This window comes from Schistocerca gregaria, unplaced genomic scaffold, assembly GCF_023897955.1.
Source record: "Schistocerca gregaria isolate iqSchGreg1 unplaced genomic scaffold, iqSchGreg1.2 ptg000261l, whole genome shotgun sequence".
Lineage (NCBI taxonomy): Eukaryota > Metazoa > Arthropoda > Insecta > Orthoptera > Acrididae > Schistocerca > Schistocerca gregaria.
In genome coordinates, this window is record NW_026061765.1 from 936485 (window position 1) to 946687 (window position 10203).

Genomic DNA, 10203 nt, shown 5'->3' on the forward strand with positions numbered 1-10203 from the left:
TTGGTAGTAAAGGATGTTGGGTGCAACATTGACTCCGTTTCAAGTAGTGCAGTACATGACCTCAGTCCATGGCTTGTAGAAAATAAACTAACGTTAAATCACAGTAAGCTTCAGTTTTTACATTTTCTAACACACAATTCAACAAAACCTGACGTTTTAATTTCACAGCATGGGCATATGATTGGTGAAACTGAACGGTTCACATTCCTAGGTGTTCAAATAAATAGTAAGATGTCGTGGAAAGCCCACGTTCAGGATCTTGTTCAAAGACTTAATACTGCCATTTTCACTATTGGAACGGTGCCGAAAGTGAGTGATACTTCGACAAGTAAATTAGTCTACTTTGCTTATTTCCATTCACTTATGTCGTATGGTATTATGTTTTTGGGTAACTCTTCCCATTCTAGAAGGATATTTTTGGCTCAGAAACTGGAGGTTCGGGCAAAAAGTGGTGTGAGTTCACGAACCTCTTGTCGACTTCTGTTCAGGGAGTCTGGGTATTTTGACATTGGCCTCTCAATATGTATATTCCTTATTGTCGTTTCTTGTTACCAATATTAGTTTATTTCCAACAATAAGCAGCTTTCACTCGGTTAATACTCGGCAGAAATCAAACCTCCATTTGGATCGGACTTCCTTAACTCATGTGCAAAAATGTGTGCAGTATACTGCTGCATCAATTTTCAATAAGCTGCCACTCGAATTCAAAACTCTTAGCAGTAATCCACGCGCTTTCAAATCGAAACTGGAGTGTTTTCTCATGGGTCACTCCTTTTATTCTGTCGAGGAGTTAATTGAAAAATTAAGCTGATTCTCATTGTACTGCTGATAGCGTTTGCTTAAACTTATGGACTGATTTTCTCTCAGGTTCATGAACATGTATTTCTATCTGTTATTACTTTTTTGTTGTAAGTTCATGTGTCGCCCTAACCGCCGGCTGCTTCACGTCTGCTGTGCAGCGAGCTACCTTAATTTAAGTATTAACTCTATTTTTCTTACTTGTCACTTCTTCTTCCGTGTGTTTTTGCTTTTAGGAAGCTTTAATTGTCGAGTGCTAGTAATAGTGTTACATAGATTTCGTGTTTGTTTTGAATACAGTCAGAGAGAGTCCTTGTAGTCAGCCATAGTGCCAGTAGTGCTAGTGTTTGTTTTGAATACAGTCCAGAGACAGGTAGTGCTATTTTCATTGTTTTCCACAAGAAGTGGTTAGCAATCACAGTTTAGTCAGTAATCAATCGCCTTTAGTGAATTAGCAGTCTACTTAAAAGTTGATTAAGTCTCTTCGGTAAATTGATTCCTTAGGATGGATAGGATGTGTGACTGCTGTGTACGGACGCTGGCCACTCTTCGCGAACAGCTGAGCGTGTTGATGGCCGCGGTCAGCCGTCTTCAGGCTGCTGCCTCGGAGTGTAGCGGCAGTGGGGAGTCTGGTGCGTCGCATGGTGCACCCCAGGTATTAGATGCTTCACCCACTGTCCCTGCTGTCGAGAGATCTTCGCGGGTACCGGGCGCGGTTGGGCCACCCTCTCCCCAAGGGGAGTGGCGGGTTCAGTGGCGTTCGCGGCGCACGAGGCGGAGGGTCAATGTGGAGGCTGGCCGTGTGGCATCGCCCGCTCTGCCTGTGAATGGACATGTGGCTGCTCCTTCAGCAAGGTCCGAGCAGGCACAGGGGGGGAGGGGTTTATTAGTTATTGGGAGCTCCAACGTTAGGCTAGTGATGGAGCCCCTTAGGGAAATGTTATAGTTCTGGGAGGAGATTTTAATTTTGCTGGATATAGACTGGGAGACTCAAACGTTCATAACGGGTGGCAGGGACAAAGCATCCATTGAAATATTTTTAAGTGCTTTATCTGAAAACTACCTTGAGCAGTTAAACAGAGAACCGACTCGTGGCGATAATATATTAGACCTTCTGGTGACAAACAGACCCGAACGATTTGAATCAGTTAATGCAGAACAGGGAATCAGCGATCATAAAGCGGTTACTGCGTCGACGATTTCAGCCGTAAATAGAAATATTAAAAAGGTAATAAGATTTTTCTGTTTAGCAAAAGTGACAAAAAGCAGATTACAGAGTACCTGAGGGCTCAACACAAAAGTTTTGTCTCAAGTACAGATAGTGTTGAGGGTCAGTGGACAAAGTTCAAAACCATCGAACAATATGCGTTAGATGAGTATGTGCCAAGGAAGATCGTAAGAAATGGAAAAGAGCCACCGTGGTACAACAACCGAGTTAGAAAACTGCTGCGGAAGCAAAGGGAACTTCACAGCAAACATAAACATAGCCAAAGCCTTGCAGACAAACAAAAATTACGCGAAGCGAAATGTAGTGTAAGGAGGGCTATGCGAGAGGCTTTCAATGAATTCGAAAGTAAAGTTCTATGTACTGACTTGGCAGAAAATCATAAGAAATTTTGGTCCTATGTCAAAGCGGTAGGTGGATCAAAACAAAATGTCCAGACACTCTGTGACCAAAATGGTACTGAAACAGAGGATGACAGACTAAAGGCCGAAATACTAAATGTCTTCTTCCAAAGCTGTTTCACAGAGGAAGACTGCACTGTGCTTCCTTCTCTTGAAGTCGCACAGTTGACAAAATGGTAGATATCGAAATAGACGACAGAGGGATAGAGAAACAATTAAAATCGCTCAAAAGAGGAAAGGCCTCTGGTCCTGATGGGATACCAGTTTGATTTTACACAGAATACGCGAAGGAACTTGCCCCCTTCTTGCAGCGGTGTACCGTAGGTCTCTAGAAGAGCGAAGCGTTCCAAAGGATTGGAAAAGGGCACAGGTCATCCCCGTTTTCAAGAAGGGACGTCGAACGGATGTGCAGAACTATAGACCTATATCTCTAACGTCGATCAGTTGTAGAATTTTGGAACACGTATTATGTTCGAGTATAATGCCTTTTCTGGAGACTAGAAATCTACTCTGTAGGAATCAGCATGGGTTTCGAAAAAGACGGCCGTGTGAAACCCAGCTCGCGCTATTCGTCCACGAGACTCAGAGGTCCTTAGACACGGGTTCACAAGTAGATGCCGTGTTTCTTGACTTCCGCAAGGCGTTTGACACAGTTCCCCACAGTCGTTTAATGAACAAAGTAAGAGCATACGGACTATCAGATCAGTTGTGTGCTTGGATCGAGGAGTTCCTAGATAACAGAACGCAGCATGTCATTCTCAATGGAGAGAAGTCTTCCGAAGTAAGAGTGATTTCAGGTGTGCCGCAGGGGAGTGTCATAGGACCGTTGCTATTCACAATATTCATAAATGACCTGGTGGATGACATCGGAAAGTCCCTGAGGCTTTTTGCAGATGATGCTGTGGTGTATCGAGAGGTTGCAACTATGGAAAATTGTACTGATATGCAGGAGGATCTGCAGCGAACTGACGCATGGTGCACGGAATGGCAATTGAATCTCAATGTAGACAAGTGTAATGTGATGCGAATGTATAGAAAGATAGGTCCCTTATCATTTAGCTACAAAATAGCAGGTCAGCAACTGGAAGCAGTTAATTCCATAAATTATCTGGGAGTACGCATTAGGAGTGATTTAAAATGGAATGTTCATATAAAGTTGATCGTCGGTAAAGCAGATGCCAGACTGAGATTCATTGGAAGAATCCTAAGGAAATGCAATCAGACAACAAAGGAAGTAGGTTACAGTACGCTTGTTCGCCCACTGCTTGAATACTGCTCAGCAGTGTGGGATCCACACCAGATAGGTTTGATAGAAGAGATAGAGAAGATCCAACGGAGAGCAGCGCGCTTCGTTGCAGGATCATTTAGTAATCGCGAAAGCGTTACGGAGATGATAGATAACCTACAGTGGAAGACTCTGCAGGAGAGACGCTCCGTAGCTTTGCATGGGCTTTTGTTGAAGTTTCGAGAACATACCTTCACCGAAGAGTCAAACAGTGTATTGCTCCCTCCTACTTATATTTCGCGAAGAGACCACGAGGATAAAATCATAGAGATTAGAGCCCACACAGAAGCATACCGAGAATCCTTCTTTCCACGTACAATACGAGACTGGAATAGAAGGGAGAACGGATAGAGGTACTCAGGGTACCCTCCGCCACACACCGTTAGGCGGCTTGCGGAGTACGGATGTAGATGTAGATACTGACACGTTCCATGACCTTTAAGATTTGCTCCTCAATTTGGGCCTACGGAACTTGACATGCGCAGAGAAAGAGGGTAACAGAAGATATATTAAATTTAATTTATGAAAGGAGAAAATACAAAAATGCAGTAAATTAAGCCGGCAAAAAGAAATACTAATGTCTCAAAATGAGATCGACAGGAAGTGCAAAATGGCTAAGCAGGGATATCTAGAGGACAAACGTAAGGATGTAGAGGCGCATATCACTAGGGGTAAGATAGATACTGCCTACAGGAAAATTAAAGAGACCTTTAGAGAAACGAGATTCACTTGTATGCATATCTAGAGCTCAGATGGAAACCCTGTTATCAGCAAAGAAGGGAATGCAGAAAGGTGGAAGTTGTATATAGAGGATCTATACAAGGGCAGTGTACTTCAGGACAATATAATGGAAATGGAAGAGGATGTAGATGAAGATGAAATGGGAGATGACATACTGCGTGAAGAGTTTGACAGAGCACTGAAAGACCTTAATCGAAACAAGATCCCGGGAGTAGGCAACATTCCATTAGAACTACTGACAGCCTTGGGAGACCCAACTCTGACAGAACGTTACCGTCTGATGAGCAAGATGCATGAGACAGCCGAAATACCGTCAGACTTCAAGAAGAATGAAATAATTCCAATTTCAAAGAAAGCAGGTGTTGACAGATGTGAAAATTAGCGAACTATCAGTTTAATAAGTCACAGCTGCAAAATACTAACGCAAATTCTTTACAGACGAATGGAAAAAATGGTAGAAGCCGACCTCAGGGAAGACCAGTTAGGATTCCGTAGAAATACTGGATCATGTGAGGCAATACTGACCCCACGACTTACCTTATTAAGTAGATTAAGGAAAGGCAAACCTACGTTTCTAACATTTGTAGACATAGGGAAATCTTTTGACAATGTTGACTGGAATACTCTCTTTCAAATTCTGAAGGTGGCAGGGGTAAAATAGAGGGAGCGAATTCAATTTACAATTTGTACAGAAAGCAGGTGGCAGTTATAAGAGTCAAGGGATATGAAATTGAAGCAGTGGTTGGGAAGGGAATGAGACAGGGTTGTAGACTATCCCCAATGTTATTCAATCTGTTTATTGAGCAAGCAGTAAAGGAAACAAAAGAAAAATTCTGAGTAGAAATTAAAATCCATGGATAAGAAACTAAAACCTTGAGGTTTGCCGATGACTTTGTAATTCAGAGACAGCAAAGAACCTAGAAGAGTAGCTGAACAGAATGAAGTGTCCTGAAGGGATGATATAAGATCAGCATCAATAAAAGCAAAACGAGGATAATGGAATGTAGTCGAATTAAGGTGGGTGATGCTGAGGGAATTAGATTAGGAAATGAGACATTTAAAGTAGTAAAGGAGTTTTGCTATTTAGGGAGCAAAATAACTGATGACGGTCGAAGTAGAGAGGATATAAAATGTAGACTGTCAATGGTAAGAAAAGTGTTTCTAAAGAAGAAAAATTTGCTAACATCGAGTATAGCTTTAGGTATCAGGAAGTCTTTTCTCCGAGTATTTGTATGCAGTGTAGCCACGTATGGAGGTGAATAATGGACAATAAATAGTTTGAACATGAAGAGAATAGAAGCTTTCGAAATGTGGTGCTACAGAAGAATGCTGAAGATTAGATGGGTAGATCACATAACTAATGTGGAGGTATTGAATAGGATACGGGAGAAGAGAACTTTGTGGCACAACTTGACTAGAAGATGGGGTCGGATGGTAGGACACGTTCTGAGGCATTAAGGGATCACGAATTTAATATTGGAGGGCAGCGTGGAGGGTAAAAATCGAGGAGGGAGTCCAGGAGATGAATACACTAAGCAGATTCACAAGGATGTAGGTTGCAGTGGGTACTGGGAGATGAAGCTTCCAGACGATACAGTAGCATGGAGAGCTGCATCAAACCAGTCTGTGGACTGAAGACAACAACAACAACAACAAGGTATTTGTGTGATGTGTAACCTTCAACAGAAGTGGGGCAGACAAGAGGGTTAGATTATATGTACTTTCCATTGAAATTGATCCATAATGGGGAGATACTCAATGGGAAAATAATATGCTAATTTACTATCCACAGACCGCAAATGGACTGATCATGAACGAGGAATGAAAATTTAGTCACACTTCTGATTGTACACGTATTATTTGACCCCCCCCCCCCCCTCTCTCTCTCTCTCTCTCTCTCTCTCTCTCTCTCTCTCTCTCTCTCTCTCTCTCTCTCTCTCTCTCTCTCTCTCTCTCTCTCTCTCTCTCTCTAACACACACACACACACACACACACACACACACACACACACACACACACACACACACACTCTCTCTCAATCGCGCGCGCGCGCTAGTTCTAATAAATAATTCAATTCATTAATGGTGTCGGAAGAGATGGTTAGCAAGAAATCCTTTAGGCTCCTCGTAAACTGAAATCTGTCAGTAGTAAAGCTTTTTGTGGCTGCCGGCAAGTTATTGAAAACATCGTTCTCCTTAATGATGGAGACTTTCTTGCACCAAAGTAATTAACTTACCAATTTTTGTGGAGATTATTCACTTCTAGTTATGACTTCATGAAATGAGCTGTTGATTTGAAAATATTCATTTGTTTTTAAACACAATATTCACGGGGAGAACGTATCTTCCATCTCCACCATGTTAACTGATCTATTTATATGATCCTTATTCTAAGTTGTGTTATATTAACGGTAAAACACCAAACATTACTTACATGCATTTCCACTGTTTTCCAACAAGCTGACAATTTTTCATGAATAATATATTAATACTGAAATTTTTAGAAAAATTTTGAAAGAGAGGTTTTGCAGGCAAATTTCAAAAATAAAAAGACCATAGTGTTCATTATAATACAACTTCTCCATGGTTTTTAATTCCTACTCCGAAGTTTTCTTTTGTTTTCTAACTGCTTGCTCAGCAAACAGATTGAATAACATCGGAGATAGGCTACAACCCTGTCTCACTCCCTTCCCAACCACTGCTTCCCTTTCATATCCCTCGACTCTTCATGCCCTCGAGTAAGAAAACTGACCGTTAGAATTGCATGGTTCTGGGATAAATGGTTTGAGAGGAAAGGTACATTTAGTTAGAAAAGTTACGGAAAATTTAAAGTTGCATTGCACTTAACGTCGTACATGCACTCATTTAAATTCATAGTTTCTTTCACTTTCCAATAGTATGCATGCTGTACATAAACATAACATTTGTTTCATGATATTTACTTTTTTATTTCTTGCAAGTCTTCTAGAACTTCTCTCGAAAACTTTGTGGGTAGATCTTGGCATTTGTTTTGTTCAGAAACGTTATTACTGTAGCAAACAACTGACTACGAGACAAGAAAAAATGTATTCAATAGGTGAAAGCTCAAAAACTACGGGTAAAATGTCCCTAGGCTTATCATCTCAAAGAAGATATGGCACAGAGAAACAAGTGGGCATGTCTTACATAGCAAGCTGCCATTTAAACCGACATTTTAGTACCTTCAAATAAGGATTTGGAATAAAATACTTTCATATTCGCACTAAGTGTAAATCAAACTGGTACAGTCACCAATAAACAAAATTATTTTCATTGTTTTCTGGGTTCCTTTTGCCTTTCGGAATAAATATATTGCGAATCAGCAGTTAACATGCCTGGTTCCCCAAACAGGAGACGACTAGAAACTTCCGAAATGTGGTGGTGTAGAAGAATGCTAAAAAAGTTTTGATCGAATAGCTGATGGGGAGATACGAAATCAGATTAGGGAGCAGAGAAATTAATGGCACAAATTGACAAAAAGAAGCGATCGTGGGTAAATGTCATATTTCGATTCCACCCATCCGCAGTGACCCACGACGTTCTGCATTACTTTGATTAGTTGCATTTCGAAGGATACCAGTGGCCTTATTAAATGTTAACTGGGATTGCCTTCGTTTCTAGAGCAATTTATAACGTTCGTTAACTATGATTTTCTTCGGAATATATCGTGATGAACTCTGGGAGGAACCACAGAACACAGCTTAAATTGTCGTTGAAGAAACGAGTAGTGATTGTATTTTTATCTTTCTTATCCGACACGTTGGGGAATCCAAGGTATAATGGGGTACACAGTTGAAAACTTTGATTAAATGTACAAAATTGATAAATAAGAGAGTTACAAATTTTTATATGAACACATTATGATGTATTAATCACAAAAATATAACAACATTGCCATAAAATAAAACAACAATATTTTCTCACTCAAAAACAGAAATTTATATCATTTGCACGCGGCAGAATGGGGTGGTAAATACAAGTGATTACAAAAACGTATAAAATTATCGGAAATGCAGAAAATATTGGCTTGCTCGGTATTTTTTTTAGTTTAAAGTGAGTATTAATGTCAAACTACAGTTTTCATGTATCGTATCCTTTTCTTGAGGCTGTTTACAAAATTCACACACGGGGAGACACTCATCATCTTCGCTATCTATTCCTGCACAAGAATCGTGTGTCCATTTTTTGCACGTGGAACAAGCGACCCAACCTCCAACTGATTTTGAATATAACCCACCACAATATACACACTGACAGTCAGAACTTACCTCATAATCACTCTCGTTAGTATAGTATTCTTACTCCTTTCTTCCATTTATCTTCAGGCTCTTTCTCTCGTTTTTGAGTTCTTAATTTTATTCTCTTTCGCAAAAAGTTTTCTGTTTGCTCTTTCTTCTTTGTCAAAGTTCTTTTTTCTATTTCTCCCATTAATGACTTTTAACTCTTTTTTGTACGGCGAATCAGTTAAAACAACGTTGTTCCCCCTTTTCAGTCTCGCTCTTTTCTTGCTTTCGTTAACTTTTGACAAGAAAATCAGAATCTCAGGTGAAATATGAAATGAGGAGGTCGTGTTGTCAGTTGTCATCCAAGAGCACCCAAGATTAGAACAATTAGCCCCAATAACTTTGTTATTCTTAGGCGGCAGTTCATTGTAACAATTCGCTGAAACCTCGTCCCCTTGATTATCCAGCCCGTTTGAGTCGTCTTTTTCAGCTGGTGTGCTAGTTGGAGGCAATTCGAATTGTTCAGATATAATAACCCCTTCATCTGACAGCCTATCACGTCCGCTGTCAGTTGTGTGTGCCGGTAGGAAGTGTGCGTCTTGAATATGGATGGGTCCGTGGGCCATATTGCAGTAGCTTCGAAACCTTTAATAGCGGTTTTCATTGTTGCGCTTTAGACGAAAGCTGAACCAAAAAGCGTTGAAATTTCAAAGATAGTTACGAATTTCCCTGCGTGGCTTCGCAGCCATTTTCGAAGCTGATCACTATAACGAGGATTTATAAAACAAACATCAAGCGGCTGAAGTCTGTGAGAGCAATGTGGTGGTGAAGAAACGCCACTCTCCCTCGCGTAGTCCATAACGTCATTGTTCGTGGTATGAGCTGAGTGGCCATCTGATATAAGGAGAACTGGGACGTGCTTTGATGTCTTAGAAAATACCACTAATTGTGGAAATCATACAAAGAATGACTCTGTGGCCATCCATGCGGTGCTGTGGACCTCAGCGCAACCTCCTGCTGTCAGTCCTAACTCAAATTCTTTCTGCTTCTTCTTTAGTGGAAGAATAATCGTAGGAGGAATGTCAGCTCCGCTTGCTGACGTACTAATGAGGATGGTTGCAGTTTCGCCCCTTTCTGCAGATGTTAACGATCGCACTGGACGGTTCCCTTTGCAAGCTGCGATGTTCGATTGGTTTTTAGCATTAACCGAGACGCCAGTTTCATCACAATTAGTTATTTGAGAAGTCATTAGTTTGTGATTGTCAGTTACATTTGTTAGCAACGAAAAAATCCTATCGACAGCTACTTTATTAAAATCAATGATTCTTGTACCAGATAATGCTTCGGGCTTGCGAACAAACCCGCATTTGCTTCTTCATTGTTTCGTGATGTAATAAAGATTTCGATTTGTTTTGCTCGAAATTTTCGAAAAGGTATCTGTAAAAACGTGCAAAAATTGAAATGGCAAAACTGTGCACCTGCCGAAATACGAGTGCGTATACTCATTTGAAA